At 40.7% G+C, this 18,406-nt stretch overlaps 1 long non-coding RNA gene across 3 annotated transcripts in view; it reads right to left on the reverse strand.

The window, feature by feature from the left end:
* LOC131409773 (uncharacterized) overlaps positions 1-16,408 on the reverse strand; it is a 112,759-nt gene extending 96,351 nt beyond the window's left edge. For all 3 annotated transcript variants that reach the window (XR_009221005.1, XR_009221007.1, XR_009221006.1), the window contains exons 1-2: positions 16,240-16,408; positions 13,590-13,757 (exon numbers count right to left, since the gene is read on the reverse strand). This is a non-coding gene — a long non-coding RNA (uncharacterized LOC131409773). The remainder of the gene's footprint in view (positions 1-13,589; positions 13,758-16,239) is intronic.
* Between the last annotated feature and the right edge of the window lie 1,998 nt (positions 16,409-18,406).

Here is an 18,406-nt window from a genome sequence, read left to right on the forward strand (position 1 = left end):
ATAGGTAACACCTGTTGTATTATTGTGTATTGTCAACTTCCATTTTCATGTGCTGAAGCACTCTCTCCCCAGCTACGTCAAGTTCAATGAAGCCAAAGAGCAACAATTCTGCTTCTTTGTTGAATCCCCATAATACCTGCTCTGTGTACATTGTACATAACAAATATTGGTAGAATAAATTTATAAATCCAAATGGCATATTTATGTCCTTCAATTGAACCCCTAATGTTTTGCATTCTTTTTCATGAATGTTGCTGTGCTTCATATCTCAACCTATTGTTCTGAAGAACAGACTACACTGAAATGCACGAATTTACCAATGGAGGGAGTTCAGTACATAAACCTAAAATCGTCCTTCTTGTTTTTGGTTAACATGTCCATTCCTGTGAGTGTGTAATTAGGACATATTTAGTACGGAAAATACCTCAAGTTCCTTTTGCAAAGATATTTTTTCCACTGAGGAAAGAAAATGTGTAGTCTAATTTCAAAACAGAGAAGTTGAAATCTGCTAGAAGGGGGCATTCATTATTGCAAAATGTTCAGTACCTCTTCAGAATGTTTTGCTGTAGAGATGATCGGGAAGTATAGACTCTGAGCTATAAATATCCTCAGAGAACCATGGAGCATCTGCTTTTAATTTGTGCTTGGGTGGCTTATACATCAGACAGGAAAACATCCCTGGTTTTAAGAGGTTTGAACAGATGCCATAGAGTAAGTCCCCATTTCCGTGTGTCTGTTGTCATTTTGGTTAGTGAACTCCACCTACCGAAACAAAAATGAACACGGTGCTGCAGAGGTTCCCCTCTCAGCCCTGGGCTTTAACATCTAAAGAAAGAGAAAACAGAGCAAACCTTTTTGCCTGCTCGGCCACGCAGATATGTTTTTAACCAATGATTAAGAAACCATTTTCAACCTTTCATTTATTCAAACTATGCAGTCTTTATATATGTATTTAATTTTGGAATTAACTCAACCTTTAGGTTTGTTGCCTCCTTGCCCTGTTGTGGTTACTGTTGTATTCTAGATCTTGGCTTGTTTTGTATTTTATTTCACACAGCACCCATTAAGTTGATTAATGTTCCATTTGATCATTCTTATGAGTAAATGTAATGTCTTAGCTTAAGAAACTCTAACTATGGTTGGATCTAAGATCTAGGCAGAAGTTGTCACTAATGTAAGAAAAATTCAGTCAAATTATGGAAAGTCAACCATGTCAATTTTCTGCAGGTATTAAATTTGTTTCCTTGTTGAAACATAGATTAACCAATAATTTGGTATAACAATCTTTCAGCATGTAGCTTGTGTGGAAAAAATCTTTCTAAAAAATAACTGTAATTGATATTTCCTGACCTAGGTATACATTGCATGAATTCCAGGAAATATTTAACTTTCTCCAGTCCAGATCTTGAAGAGCTCTCCCAAGACTTTGGCCTTTATCAACTCTTTATTACCAAAGAACAATATTTTATCCTGAGTTTTTGGGTATTTACTTGTTGATTAACTATACTTCGTTAATATTTACTGAAAATTCCTTATGCATTGTGTACATTTAAATGGATAGAAAATACAAAGAAATGCATAATTTCAGTCTTCAGAAAGCTTTGTTGTATGTTTGCAGAGATAAAACTAACACACATGGCATGATTACAGGACAAGTAAGTTCCAAATGATGCAAAAACCAAAATCTTCAATTGGAGTTCAAAGAACGTAAATATTAATATGAGCTAGGGCCAAGAGAGTCTTGGGAGAGTGTGGACTTGATCTGGACCTTAAAGAATGCAAGGATTTGGGTGGGTGAAGGAAGGTTGAAATACATTTGCTTCAGATGGGAAAGCAAAGAGCAAGAAATGGGCTTGTCATGTCAGAGAAGCAGTGAAATGCTGGGCGGAGAGATGAGGGCTGGCTTGTTCAGGTTCCTGAGAACATCATCTCTGAAAGCTCTTCTGTTGCATACTTTGGCCCCTTGATTCTTGCTAGAGGATCCCCATATTTTTTTTACTAGGGCTAGGAACAGCTCTCAGTGGCCTACATGAGAAAGTAAAATGGCAGAGCATTTAAGTTTCCTAGATAGTTACCAACCAACGTACATTCTGGAAATGTATTAGTGCCTTAGTCCCTTGTCTAGTCTTTCAGGTGCCCTATGTTTAAAAAAAAAAAAAAGAAGGAAGGAAGGAAAAGAAAGATGGCCACATCTGTATAACTAGTGATGAATGTCAACCTTTATTTCAGATCTGAAGGACAATGGCACAGGACATAGGAGACATGGCTATGAAGACTTGGAAGTGATTCTCTCCTAAACACAGCATAATGCAAAACTTCAGATGGTTTTGCCACTTTCAAAGCAGTCCTCTTGAAAGGCTGTGGGACTATTCCACTGATGCTTCCCTTCTTCAAGTCCTTTTTAGAGCCCTTCTCTGTGAATTGTTCTGGGAGACTGGCACAGACTTTAAATGATCTTCCCCAGAGGCAAACCCTCCATCTCTGCCTCCTGCTCTCTGCATCTACATCTGTCCTGCCTTGCATGCTGACCCTTCCTGCCTGAACTGGTGCGTTCTCCCTTATTGTATCCCTGCCTCTGCTCTGTCCTTGTCTTACCTATTAGTCCCTGTCCAAGCATTTAGTAAATGCAGGATGGGGGCAAAGGATACATGGCTTGAATCTGAGGAGATACACTAAATTATGATGCAAGATGAAGATAATGCAGCGAAATAGAGAGGAGTCAGAGACATGAGAGAAGTAAAAAGGTGTGATCTAAACAACAACCACAACCAAAAAATACTTTGGCGATGGTTAAGTGGCTAGGATACTGTGGGAAATGTATAGAACATATCAAACAACACAGGGAAAGCAGCACAGACACTAGAATCTGTGGTGGGAGATATTAGAATTATAAACTAAACATGATAAAAAATATTGATAAGGGAATATTCAGATTCTCCTCTCCTCGCCATGCCAGTTGACTCCTAATTTATCAGGCCAATTTCTATCCACTTCCTCTGAAGTCAGTCTGTCTCTGCCAAACTCTTTTCTAGTCTTTTGGAATGCAGAATTGGAAAATACTACAATACTAACAGAATACTACAGAATCCATGAGGCAAGAGAAAGGGAAAGACCTAGCAAGAGGGGGAATTGAAGTTGGCAAATGAGAATCTACAGTGTCAAAGAGTATGAGATGTGAAAGAATAGGGTTCCACAAAATATTCTGAAAGGGCCATAAATGTATGCACTTTAATGCTTTTCAAGATATAAACTGAATACCTTTTAAAAACGTTTGGGTCAGAACTGTGTTCCTTGAACAGAACACCACTGACACTGGACCACATGTGACAGCTTCAATAAGGTTACATAAACAGATCCAACTACTTTACATTGCACTAGGCCTATGAGCTGTGAGGTACAGATCTTCCTTGACTTATGATGGGGTTACATCCCAATAAAGCCATTGTAAGTTGAAAACATCATAAGTCGAAAATGCATTTAATACACCTAACCTACTGAACATCATAGCTTAGTCTAGCCTACTTTAAACGTGCTCAGAACACTTACATTAGTCTACAGTGGGGAAAAATCATCTAAGACAAAGCCTATTTTATAAAAAAGTGTTGAATATCTCATGTAATTTATTGAATACCGTGCTGAAAGAGAAAAATAGCGTGGTCGTCTGGGTAGAGAATGGTTGCAAGCGTATCGGCTGTTTACCCTCGTGATCGCTGGGCTGACTGGGAGATATGCACGGCTGCTGCCGCCCAGCATCACGAGAGAGGTTCACACCACATATTGCTAGGCCAGGAAAGATCAACATTCAAAATTCAAAGTATTGGTTCTACTGAATGCATATTGCTTTCACACCATAGTAAAGTCAAAAAATCGTAGGTCACATCATCATAAGTCAAACCATAGCAAGTCGAGGACCATCCGTACTCAGATCTGCTTTCGCACAGGGCAGGAATTCAAGTGGTGTTCTGGTGTGGCAGTGGGCACTCTGTCCCTTACCCAGTCTATGAGAGCAAACTGCTGAGGATGAGTCGGCACAGGTGCCTCGGGTTCTTTGAAGTCTCTGGAAGCCCCCAGGGCAGGACCTGGGGCTAGAGACTACAGTGTCAAGGGCACTGAGTCACCTCCTTTTCTTCTTGGTGAGCTCACTCAACTTCAACGGGGGAAACCACATGCACACATATGCCTGCTTTTCTAAGACTCTGATCATCCTTATCCCAAACCACTGCTTCTGCTCCTAGGAGAAATGAAGGGAATTTGTTGCACCCGGTAGGCCCAGAGGTGAAGGGCACCTTTACTCTTTTCACTGGGACACATTTGTCTAATTATGTTCCTTGGCTGTCACATCATTTATCATGAACAAGAGGTAGAACTATAAAGTAATATGATTATTTTTTCATTAATACATCAAGATGTAAGTGAAAGTAAATGTTTTGTTTCCAGAAGGTCACCGTGGGTGACTTTATATTTAATCCAAAAATGCTGACCTTGTTCCAACCATTTCTGAAATAACTTTTGGAAGTAACATTCAGAGCTATTTTATAAGCACAAAAGAAAGTGTCATTTTATAGTTATACTTCATTAATTCTATTTGGTTGCACTGACTTTTAGTTGCTTTTAATATTAAATTCATCCCCAGATGTATGAAAATTTGCCATCAAATAACAAGTTCAAAGAGTGAAAAACAGCTCTGAGTGCAATTGAGAAGGGGGAGTTTAATCCTATTTTAAGCACTGTTAGCCTAATTTAAATGAATGAATCATCTCCAATGAAGACTCATTCTAAAGGAGAAAAATACTAATTTTAAAAATCTATATGGGGGGCTTTTTAAAATACATTTTCATTGAGATATAATTCATATACCATAAAATTCCCTAAAAGTGTAAAATTCAGTAGTTTCTAGCATATTCACAGAGTTGTACAACCATCACCACTATCTAATTTTACAACATTTTCATCACCCCAAAAAGAAACTCTGAACCCATTAACAATCATTCCCCATTTCCCTTCCCTTCAGGCCCCGGCAACAACTAATCTGCTCTCTGTCTCTACGAACTTGCACTATCTGGACATTTCACATAAATGTAATCATAAAATATGTGGTCCTTTGTTATCTTAAAGTCATAGTCTCCAGTGGAGAATGTTGAAACCTGCTTATTTTTTTAATGACAAGAAGAAACAACCTTATGAATAAGTGTTTATACAGAAATTGTAAGCAATATATAGCACTTCACAATCAGACAGAAACTTTTATTCCCAGATGTCCATTACATTTAAGAATAATTATCAAGTAATCAGTGCAAAATTGTTATAGGGAAGTTTTGATTCCAAAGAAAAAACTGCAGAAGAGCTTTATTCATTGTCAAAGCATGTCAGTAGCAGAAGGCAAATAAATTTCCTGATTCCACAATTGAAATATATTGCTGTGACATGTTCCTTAAATATGACAAAAAGCCTACTAACCCACAAAGGATTTGTCTGCAATTATTTTTGTTTACAATTATTTTTCCATCATATCTCTTTTGTGGTGACATTACAAGATAGCTGGCCAGGAGAGAGAATAAGGATAGGGACACAACATTCAGAAAATGAAATAAAGGGCCAGCTCTGGTGGCCTAGGGGTTAAGTTCAGCGCACTCTGCTTTGGCAGCCCAGGTTCAGTTCCTGGGCGCAGACCTACACCACTCTTTTAGCAGCCATGTTGTGCCGGTGGCCCACATACTTAAAAATAGAGGAAGATTGGCGTGGATGTTAGCTCAGGGAGAATCTTCCTCAGCAAAAAAAAAAAAAAAAAAAAGAAGAAATAAAAAGACAAATATCATGAATAACTAATACTCTAATGAAGAAATCACATCACAGGCTTACAACCCCATGCTGACAAAATAAAAAATCTTCATTTCCCAAAAGTAAAAGAACATTTAAATGTGACTCAATATTATTTTTAAAAGGAATTAAAATTAAAATGCTGCCCATATATTGTGGCAGAATGACAAGGAAATTGTCATTTGATTCTTCTCTCCTCTCTCTCGCAGCTTGCTCCTTGCCTCTATCCCTTCCTCCCACAATCACTGGATGCCTAGTACATTCATTGGCTCTGCGATTCAGCCGGCAACAAGTCAGATATGACCCTTGGCCTCTTGGCACCTTCCATGTTGCAGGAAAGACATATTAAATAACTAGTTGCAAGTTTGAAGCATATATTGAGGCAGAAGCACAGAGAAATCTATTTTTCACACAAATAACCATAGGTACTCTTGGTTTAAGTGATTATTAAGATTGTTAATCTCTGTACCTTATGTAGAAAATATCCCATTTCTTTTTCTGAGGTGCCATCTAACAGCTGCCAAGCACATCTAGAAATTTTCTCATAGGTAGAATCCAATAATGATAGGTTCTGCTAGCATGACTGCTAGTTTTGTTTAGTAGAAGTTTTCACTATTTTTGAATCTTTGTTCTTTTAAGAGTCAAACTGACCCTTTTTCTGTCCAAACTAGAAACATTTAAATCTTTCTTTCTTTAAATGTGGAACTGTTAACATATACCTTTATTCTGAAATATTTCAAGTCAAAAAAGATTTGGTAGAATGAGGTACACATTCTATAAGCCTCTGTATTGGTTTCCTAGGGCTGCCATAACAAAGAACCACAAACTGGGTGACTCAGAAAAACAGAAATTTATTGTCTCACAGTTTTGGAAACAAGAAGTCCAAAATGAAGGTATTGTCAGGGCTTTCTTCCCTCTGAAGTCTGTAGAAAAGGATCCTTCTCTGCCTCTTCCTAGATTCTGATGGTTTGTTGGCAATCTTTGGTGTTCCTTGGCTTAGAGATGCATCGTTCCCATCCTCCATCTTCACATGAACATCTTCCCTCTATGTGGGTTTGTCTCTGTATCCAAATTTCCCCTTTTTATTTTTTTTTCCTCCCCAAAGCCCCGGTACATAGTTGTATATTCTAGCTGTAAGTCCTTCTAGTTCTTCTATGTGAGCCACCGCCATGGCATGGCTACTGACAGACAAATGGTGTGGTTCCATGACCAGGAACTGAACCTGGGCTGCCAAAGTGTTGAGAGCACAAAACTTTAACCACTAGGCCATCAGGGCTGGCTCCAAATTTCCCGTTTTTATAAGGACATTAGCCATATTGGTTTAGAGTCCACTCTAATGACCTCCTTTTAACTTGATTACCTCTGTAAAGACCCTATCTCTAAATAAGGCCACATTGTGAGGCACTGGAGGTTAGGATTTCAATATAACAATTCAATCAACAACAGCCCCCAAGCAAAATGTGTAAATCACTTTTTTTTTTACAGAAAGTTTTAAGGAATTTTTAAAGTCAATCTATAAATTAAGGGAGGCTATGCATTATCTTTTCTACAACTATACTTTTTTTCCATTGTTCATGAAGAAGAGTCCTAAAGAGATTAAATATGAATTCTTAGGTCAAAGTTCAAAAAATGTTTGTGGAACTTTCCATCACTTCCAAAAGAACCTAACAAGAGTAGAAAATTCATAAAGGAACATCAGTATGGCACAGAACTAGATTTTTATTCTTATCATGACCTTATGCCTTTATACCCAAGTGGCTTCAACATCTAGATATGATGAGAAAGACACAGTAAGGCATTGAGAAATGTGAAGTCAACTCTACTATGAGGAAGAATAATAATAAATAGTAGAGTTCAACAAATATTTATCAAGTGCAGCCATGGGTAGCTACTGTACTAGGCATGTGAGGATGCAAAGTTGAATATGATGTAGTCTTGCCTTTAAGGAGTTTATCTCCCTAAAAGAAGAAATAAGATAAATATTAAAATACTCATAACACAAGATACTTTTTAAAAACAGAGGAGGCAAAGATTGATTCCAGTGGAGAAAAAGGGAGTAGAACTTTGAAATAGAAATGTATTTCCAACAGTCAAAAATGAAATAATAGGGGCTGGCCCCGTGGTGTAGTGGTTAAGTTCACGTGCTCCACTTCAGTGGCCCAAGGTTTGCAGGTTTGGACTGACGCACCGCTTATCAAGCCATGCTTTGGTGGCATCCCATATAAAGTAGAGGAAGATGGGCACAGATGTTAGCCCAGGGCCAATCTTCCTCAACAAAAACAGGAAGATTGGCAACAGATGTTAGCTCAGGGCTAATCTTCCTCACAAAAAAAAAAGAGAAAGAAAGAATGGTGATTAAAATACCTGTTTTAGGGGCCAGCCCAGTGGCATAGTGGTTAAATTCGGGAAGCTCCACTTTGGTGGCCCGGGTTCGCAGATTTGGATCCTCGGTGAGGACCTACACCACTCATTAAGCCATGCTGTGGAGGTGTCCCACGTACAAAATAGAGGAAGACTAGATACATGTTAGCTCAGGGCCAATCTTCCCCACCAAAAAAAAAAAAATACCTGTTTTATGTACTCCATGCTGTTTTTAGGTATTGAAATAGTAGTATTTTTGTGATGTCATACTGTATCTTAGATTTTTTTAATTTAAATCTTACTCTTTCCTTTCTTGAGATATACCCAAATGATTATAGATGGTATTAAAATTTTGAATTGAACTAAGATGCACTCATTTTGAAAGCATTTCCATTTCTCCATAACCCTCAAGAGCACAAAGAAAATGACAACGGACAAAGCGGAGCCTCTATTGCAAGATGATTTTACTCTATTGCAAGAACCAGAATGTAAATGTGGTAGTATTTAAATTTGTGTAAGTAATTATGCATCAGAATTGCCATCTCTACATAAGGAACTATAGAAGACAAAGACAAACCAGAACGCTTTCTTTAAAACGAACACTAGATCTGCTATCAATTGAAACACCTTCAAGAACACACCGGCATACACACTCATACACACAAAGGTTATTCACAAAGCTGTCTTTAAAGTTATCAAACAAGAAATAGAGTTAACTTCTCTTTGGAGTTAGCATATAACTAGAGCCTCACCATTTCCCCACTAGCGTAAGGTCAAAAGAGCTTTACCCACGTAACTCAACATTAGTACAATTAATGGACTGTATTGTTAAAGATAGTAATATTTTTTGAAGATCAAATATCTACTTTTAAATCTTATCATTATTTTCTTTATTTTTATTTGGTGTTAGCATTTTATTTTTATTTTTGTGTATGTGTGTGTGAGGATGATCAGCCCTGAGCTAACATCCATGCCAATCCTCCTCTTTTTGCTGAGGAAGACTGGCCCTGGGCTAACATCCATGCCCATCTTCCTCCACTTTATATGGGACGCCGCCACAGCATAACCTGACAAGCGGTGCATCAGTGCACGCCTGGGATCCGAACTGGGCCACCAGCAGCGGAGCCAGTGCATTTAACTGATACGTCACGGGGCCAGCCCCAGGTGTTAGCATTTTAAACAATAATTTATTTTAATAATTTTTATCTGCTGCTATAGAGGGTGGTGTAGGGGTGACCAGGCTGAAAGTTAGGTTGGAGCCTGAATGGGAAAGTCACAAGGAGAAGCTATAGGAGAAGTCTGAGCAGAAGCGCAGCATGATCAGAGCTAAGGAATGGTGCATGAGGACAGACTAGAGAGTAGCAAGGTGAGAGATACGAGACCAAATGGAACAGCTCCATGGAGGTTTTTATCTGAACCACAACGAGTCATGCACTGGACAGTGATGCTCAAGAAGTAAACTGGACATACTGAGAAAGAAAAGCCACGCACGAGGAGAAGTCTGCATTACCAGCGACCTCATCTTTGGTCCCTTTCTACTTCCCTAACTGCCCTCATGCCCCAAAGAGAAACTTCCTTTTTCAAAGCCTTTTTTTGAAATTCTTGATTGAACCATCCCCTTAAAATTTTCTTGCGTATATCACTGGCTCCTCAACTTCAGCGCGTCTAAGATCTAACCCATCACTCCCACCCACAGTCTGTCCACACACTACTCTTGTATTCCCCATCTCGGCCGTGACAGCCCGGTCCTCCACAGACCCAGATGAAAACTTCAGCCTTTCCTCTGCTTTACTAGGTGGTCACCAAGTCCTGTATAGTCCACCTTCTAAGAATCTCTAGAAACTGCCCCCAGCTTTCCATCCCCTTGGCAATCAAGACAATATGATCTTTTTGTTGCCTGGACAATATGATCATTCTAAATGGATTCCCTGCTTTTTTGGATCTTCTTCCTTCTATCAATAATCGCCTTGCCATCCTGCTATCAAAAAGACACATCTAAAATGCAAATATGATCTCATTATGGCCTTGGTTTAAATCATTGAATGTATTTTCATTGTCTTCAAGATGGAGGAAAAACTCCTTAATGGGAGTTAAAAGGTCGTTGGGGACCCAGCCCCTGCCTACCCCTGGAGCTTCCTCTCCTACTGTGTTCCCAAGACAGCTTTACCACCAAACTGCCGCACAGGGGCCAAACTTGCAGCATCCTGAGCAGTCTTTGCTCTCCACAGCCTTCGTCATGCTATTCCCTTGACTAGAATGCCCTTCTCTGCATTTCCACCGTATTGATTACCTATTCCTATGGGTTAAAATAGCACTAATTTTTTCTCTTACAATCTGGAGACCAGAAACTGGAAATCAGTTTCACTGGGCTAAAGTGAAGGCGTCAGCAGGGCTGGTTCCTTCTGGAGGCTCTAGGGAAGAATCCATTTCCATTCCTTTTCCAGCTTCTGGAGACCTTGTGCGTTCCTCGGCTGGTGGCCCCTTCCTTGCACATTACTCAGACCTCTTACTTTCATTGTCACATCTCTTCTGTTGCCAAATCTCCCTCTGCCTCCCTTTTATAAGGACATTTTGGATTACACTTAGGGCCCACCCAGATCATCTGGGATACTCTCTCCATCTCAAGAGTCTTAATTTAATCCCATCTGCAAAACTCCTTCTGCCATATAAGGTAACACTCGCAGGTTCCAATTTTTAGGACCTGGATATCTTTGGGGCCATTACTCAGCCTATCACACTTACTTTTTTCCACCTCAGCCTTTCTAGACACAGCTTAAACATTTTCTCTCCTCTGGGAATTTTCCTTACATACGATTGCCCCCTACTACTACCCCCAATTACCCTCAACTGGGTACCTCGCTAAGGTGACCAACTGTCTGGGTTTGGCAGGGACTGAAGGGGGTTCCCAGGACACAGGACTTTCAGTACTAAAACCAGAAAACTGCCAGGCAAATCGGGGTGAGTCAGTTACCCTAAGTCCTCATCTTTCTTCCCAAATCACGCTCTATGTAGGACTCATCACACTGGACTGTAATTTATAATTCTCAGTTCTCTTGTTTTTCTCCTTTGCTAGGCTACAGACAGGAATATGCTTCTTTCGTATTTACGATGCTCATGCCTCAGTGTGTGGCACATGGCAGATGCTCCGTAAGTAATAGATGTTAGCGGAGTCTGTGGAGCAGCCCTGCAAGAGCAGACAATCTAGGCAAAACGGAAATTTCCATCCTGTGACTAGAACAAAAACAAAACAGAACAGAACAGAACACTAAACACCAGTATATTGCGCTGTGTTCTCTTGGGTATACATTTTTTCTTTCCTCATCTGCACTTGCAAATTTAAGTTAAACTAGACACAGTTCTTTGCAAGAATCCAAATATTCACAGTGTTTTGCAGAACACACTGTCTTGGAACAAACACAGGCTCTACTATTTATAGCTGATTGCTTCACCACTTTCTTGTCTTGCCTGTTTCTTGAATACCCCTTTGCCATAAACAAAGCAGATTGAAATAGATTTTTGGCCAGGTTCTGGAAGTCTTACAACGTTTCTTTATTCTCTTAAATGCGGATAAAACTGACCCATTCTGGGAATCTACAGCATGAATGCCACAGCCACTGGAGCACCAGACGTGACTCACTTTGATATCACTTCTCCTGGTTTCCCTCCCGCCAACTTTGTTTGTCCTTGGGCAAAGGTGCTCTGCAAGTTAGCCAGAGTTCCTGGAAGTGTAACAGAGATACACACTAAAAAGCAAGATTCAGACAAAGACATCATTTAGCCAGAGCCATTGATTCTACAGTCCAGGTGGGGAGACAAGTCTTTTCTATTGCTGAGTAGTGAATACATTTAGGCCCTGCAGTGAAGTATGCTCAATGCTTGTGAACAACAATATAAATGGAAACCCTGGACAGGGTAAGGGAATGAGGACAGGAAAGAATTAAATACAAATCTTCTGTTACCCATATTTTTAAAAAAGAGAGAGAGGGAAAGTAGAAAATCAAAACCTATTTATATTGCATGCAAAAAGAGAAGCTGTGTAAGAAGATGAGATGGTCCTGCTGAATGAGAAAAAGAAACTTGGAACTTTTAAACAAAGATCAACTATATTTTGCCAATATATATATCTAGATGTATAATGATAAGCCACACCTTTTATATGGAATTGAATCAGATCAACAAAAGTGAAGTCAGCACAAATGCAATTAGTGGGGAATATTCGGAAACTCTAAAAATATAACACTGTAGTTAAAAGTAGACATTTTCATTTGGAAAAATATCTTACGCTGAACTTACGGTTTATAAATCTTCTCTGTAATGTATGACAAGAGGGGAAAGCTTTTCATGATTCTCCTCAAGAAAATTATATCCAAGTGAATTAATTTGAATTCTCCCTGAATGGGGATAATCCATAAGGACTTATGACAGGTGAGTGACTGATCTACCCAAATGCAGCCACTGAAGCCCTGATTTGAATCCTGGTTTCACAACTCCTTAAGCTTACCCATTATTTGCCTGCAAGCAAGTCACGATAGTTGTGATTTCACCCCTACACCCACTGAAGAGTCATCTCTCAAAGGACTACTGATTGGTTTTTACTACCTACTGAGCTGTAAGGCTGACTTTTACAGCCAGCTTTCTATAGCTGTTCGCTGTCCACATATGAGGACATTAAGCTCCTCAAAAGGACAAGGAAAAGGAAATGTCCCCTCTCTCCTTCCATAGGGTTTGCCTTTCCAGTTACCCTTCCCCATCAGATTAAAATTGAAAAATTGAGATTAGTGAAGCTAGTTTACGTAATCTCTTCTAACCATGAAAGAAATTGGAAGGCTCAACTAAGGTCATGTTTAATGTTAATTTCTACCAGAAATTGAAGCTGAAAGTTCACCAGCAGAACAGGGAAGCTATATTATATGAACTCGTAGTCAACTGGCCTCCATCATCTTTACAGAATACCAAGTGGCATTAATAATCCAAAATAACTAAAAATCCACAAATAATTTATTTCTTTGTCTTCATATTGTTTTGTGTTTTCTTTTCACTTTTTTTGTTTGTTTGTTTCTGACTCTCTAACTAGGTGGGTATTTTACTTCTCTGAATCCCTAATATTTTATCTTAGAGCTTTAGATTTTAGAGTTGGAAGCGATTATCTAAGGCAGTGGCTCCAAGATTTTTCAATTAGGTGAACTAGTAAAAATTTCCCAAATTTTGGTAACTGACTTAAAGATGCCAACTTTGTATTTTGCCTAGTATATTATAAAATAAGACAGACAAACACCTAATGACAACCATCAGCATCATTTCATAAAAGAAAGGGTATTTTCAGTCCAAAAGAAAGTAGAAGACTATAATCTTCAGGGAAAAAAAGACAGAAAAATATATTAGAGTAAATTTGTTTATCTGAAAAAACTTACCAACTTGTTTTCTCTTTTTATCACAGACTGGGCAGAACTTTACCAAAATGAACATTGATCCACAGATTATAATTTAAGAATCACCAATCTTATTCCATCTCCTAAACTTCAGTTGAAGAAATTAAAACTCAGGGTCACTTGGCCAATATTACTGTATTAGTTAGGGCTCTGCAGAGAAACAGAATAGGTAGGGTATACATATATAGAGAGAGAGAGATTTATTTTGAGAAATTGGCTCGTAGGGAATGGCAAGTACAAAATCTGTAGGGTAGGCCAGCAGGCTTGAGTCAAACGGTTAAAAACTCAGGCAGAATTTTTATGTTGCAGTCTTGAGGCAGAATTCCTCCTTCTTCAGGAAACCTCAGTTTTTGCTCTTAAATCAGCTCTTCGACTGATTGGATGAGGCCCATCCATATCATGGAAGCTAATCTACTTTACTTAAAATCTGTTTATAAATGTTAATTGCATCTACAAAATACTTTACAGCAACATTTAGACTGCTATTTGACCAAACAAGTGGGCATCATACTCTAGCAAAGTTGACACAGAAAAGTAATCATCGCAGTCACAGAGTTGATTAGTTTTGGGTGGTCAGGTCTCTTTCTATAGTATGGGTATTCTACCTTACTTCTCCCCACCCCACCCCAAATAAAGCTAATGCTACTTTTTTAGTATACCATTCAGGGTAATTTAGAGGATTAAATGAGATTACTTATATTTTTTAAACCTGACAATACCAAATATATAATAAGACTATAAAAATCAAGACTTTATGGGGCTGGCCCGGTGGCATAGTGGTTGGGTTCACATGCTCTGCTTCGGCGGCCCGGGGTTCGTGGGTTCAGATCCCGGGCGTGGATCTATGCACCACTTATCAAGCCATGCTGTGGCAGCGTCCCACATGTAAAGTGAAGGAAGATGGGCACAGATGTTCGCCCAGGGCCAATCTTCCTCAAGCAAAAAGAGGAGGATTATGGGCCGGCCCTGTGGCTTAGCGGTTAAGTGCGCGCACTCCACTACTGGTAGCCCGGGTTCGGATTCCGGCCACCCACCGACGCACTGCTTCTCCAGCCATGCTGAGGCCGCGTCCCACATAGAGCAACTAGAAGTATGTGCAACTATGAATACAACTATCTACTGGGGCTTTGGGGAAAAAAAAGGAGGAGGATTGACAATAGACGTTAGCTCAGAGCCGGTCTTCCTCAGCAAAAAGAGGAGGATTAGCATGGATGTTAGCTCAGGGCTGATCTTCCTTACAAAAAAAAAAAGAGGAGGATTAGCAACAGATGTTAGCTCAGGGCTAACCTTCCAACAGGGCTAATCTTCCTCACAAAAAAAAAAATTAAGACTTTATTCTAGATCTGTAGTGATTATAAATTAGGATTATAGTTCCATAGTTTCATAGATTTCTATATTCCAAGGCAAAGTAATAACATCAACGTCAAGTAATGAACTAATTTTATTAAAATTGCAGATGATGCAAAATCAACACTTTAAAATTATTTTATAATGAGGTTAATTTAAAAGCATTATGCAAAATTATATGGACATAATTATCTCAAAAAAGAAAAAATATGTAAAAATATCTATGCCCAGTTAAAAGATTTAAAGACACTATTCCAAAATAACAATAGTTACGTCTGACAGTAACATTATATATGCCAGCCTGATTGTCTAGTGGCTAAGATTCTTTTCTTTCACCACTGGACCTGGGTTCGTTTCCCAGTCAGGGAACTACACCACCTGCCATCTGTTGCTTGTCATACTGTGGCAGCTGAGTGTTGTTGTGATGCTAAAAGCTATGCCACTGGGATTTCAAATACCAGCAGGGTCACCCATGGTGGACAGATTTCAACAGAGCGTCCAGACTAAGACAGGGCAGGAAGAAGGACCTGGCCACCAAGTTCTGAAAAAATTGGCCATGAAAATCCTGTGAATAGCAGCAGAGCATTGTCTGATATATTGCCAAAAAGTGAGAGGATGGTGCAAAAAGACCAGGCAGGGTTCCGCTCTGCTGTACACAGAGTCATTAGGAGTTGGAATCAACTCGATGGCACTAAGGAAAACAACAACATTATGTACGTTTTTTTCCTTTTGAATTTTCTTCTAATTTTTAGTCTTTTTAACAATGTTTAGAGGGAGAAGTCAAGATGGTGACGTAGGCAGACTCTGGGCTCACCTCCTCCCGGGGACACAGCCAATTTACAACTACTCGTGGAAAAATTGCCCCTGAGAGAGAACTGAAAACTGGATGAGAGGAACTCCTGCAACAACGGACAATCCTAACTGAGGTGGAAGAGGCAGAGACCCCCTTCTGGAGAGAAAAAACGCAGCCTTCACAAGCCGCAGCGCCTCACGGCCGCCCGGGGGGCAGCTCACAGGTACGCAGCCCTCCCTGGAGGCACGGGGCCCTGAGCCAGGGGGCGCCCCCGCTGTGGGCATGTTGTGGACCCAGCACAATCGAGACGAGTGGCATAATATCTGACTTTGCCTGCTACTAAAACATTGGGGAGCACCCCCAGAAAAGCTGGTTCACAAAGAAATTAAAACCGGCTCTTAAAGCGCCCATGCGCAAACTCACCCGTTTCAGAAAGCAACCTAAAATCACCAGAAAAAAAGGTGCACAGTGCTTTGGTGAAAAGAGACTCACCTGATAGACCCTGAGTGCATCTCAGTGAGAAGTGAGACCTCTCCAGGGACTGGGACATTGGCGGTGGCCATTGTTGTGGCCTGGTGTGGGTGTGCTGACACAGACGCCATTGGAGTTCTCCCTGGGGCCTGCTAGCCCAGGGTCTGCCCCACCCACTAGAGCACCGATTTAATCCAACTCAGCCAGGGCGGGCAGTCCACCCTAGAGACGGGCCCCACCCAACAACAAGCCCTCAGGCAACTTGTGGGCCTGCATAGATTGGTGACTGGATTCTCTGCAGCCTGGCAACTGAGCCCACTTCAGTGGGGCAGGGTGTGCACAAGGAGCGGGTGGCGAGTGTGGGGCAGTGGTGGAGTGTGTGGGGCTCCCACCATGGAGAGACTGGGTCCACTTCGGGAGGTCGGGGCACGCACACAGGGCAGGACTGTGTTCACTGTGTGTGTGGACGTGTGGGCGGCAGGGCTTGTCAGCTGCAGAAGACTTGTGCTTCTCAAAGACCCACATAGGGGGTTTGCCGCACCTTCCAAAGCCTGAAACAATTGGGTTCTCCCGTGCCAGCTGCAATCCTCAGAGAGCTGACAAGAGACCTAAAGGCTGGAGGCTTATAGCAATTGTAAGCCCCTGAGCCTAACAACATGCCACGCTGGGGGCCTATTCACTTAAAAGAAATACTGCAACACAAATGTGGTATTAGAACTTGCAGCCAACTGTGCTGGGGCTCCCCACATCTGATACAGAGACTGAAGGGCCCACAACAACTACAAGCAGCTGAGCATTACAACAGCTGGCCAGGAGCATAACTTGGCCTCCCTGGGCGCCTACAGGGAGAGCAAACAGGCCACAACAGAAGGACACACATAGTCCACAATAGGGGCCACCCCTGGAACATTGAGAACTGAGGGAAGCACACGGCAGGCCTCCTAAGCCATCAGTTACATAAGGTCACCTATCCAAGAGCAGGAGATGTAGCTGACCTACCTAATATGTAGTCACAAGCACAGGGAAAGAGGCAAAATGAGGAGGCAAAGGAATACATTCCAAGTAAGGGAACAGGACAAAACCCCAGAAAAGGAACTAAGTGAAACAGAAATGAGCAACCTACCTGACAGAGAGTTCAAACAAAGAATGTTAAGGATGCTCACTGATGTGGGGAGAAGAATAGATGAACTCACTGAGAATGTCAACAAAGAAATGGAAGATATAAAAAAAGAACCAATCAGAAATGAAGAATACAATACTGGAAATGAAAAATTCACTAGAGGAACTCAAAAGCAGAGTAGAGGATACAGAAGAACGGATCTGTGAGCTGGACGAAAGACTAGAAGAAATTACCCAAGGTGAACAGGTAAAAGAGAAAAGAATTAAAAAGAGTGAGGACAGTCTAAGGGACCTCTGGGACAACATCAAGTGCACTAACATCCGTGTTATAGGTGTCCCGGAAGGAGAAGAGTGAGACAAAGGGGCAGAGAATCTATTTCAAGAAATAATAGATGAGGGCCGGCCCCGTGGCTTGGTGGTTAAGTGCGCGCGCTCCGATGCTGGTGGCCCGGGTTCGGATCCCGGGCGCGCACCGAGGCACCACTTCTCCGTCCATCCTGAGGCCGAGTCCCACATACAGCAACTAAAAGGATGTGCAGCTATGACATACAACTATCTACTGGGGCTTTGGGGAGAAAAAAATAAATAAAATCTTTAAAAAAAAAAAAAAAAACAAATAATAGATGAAAACTTCCCTAACCTAAGGAAGGAAACAGACATCCAGGTACAGGAAGCACAGAGAGCCCCAAACAAGATAAACCCAAAGAGGCCCACACCAAGACACATCATAATCAGAATGTCCAGAATTAAAGATAAAGAGAGAATCCTAAAAGCCACAAGAGAATGTGAAGTTACATACAAAGGAAACCCCATAAGGCTATCTGACTTCTCAGCAGAAACCTTACAGGCTAGAAGAGAATGGCATGATATATTTAAAGTGCTAAGAGGAAAAAACTTACAGCCAAAAATACTCTACCCAGCAAGGTTATCATTCAAAATGGAAGGAGAGATCAAAAATTTCCCAGACAAGCAAAAGTTAAAGGAGTTTGTCACCAAGAAACCAGTGCTACAAGAAATGTTAAAGGGACTGATTTAAGGGGAAAAGAGAAGACCACAAATTGGAAAAATT

Source organism: Diceros bicornis, chromosome 8 (genome assembly GCF_020826845.1).
Source record: "Diceros bicornis minor isolate mBicDic1 chromosome 8, mDicBic1.mat.cur, whole genome shotgun sequence".
Taxonomy (NCBI): Eukaryota; Metazoa; Chordata; class Mammalia; order Perissodactyla; family Rhinocerotidae; genus Diceros; species Diceros bicornis.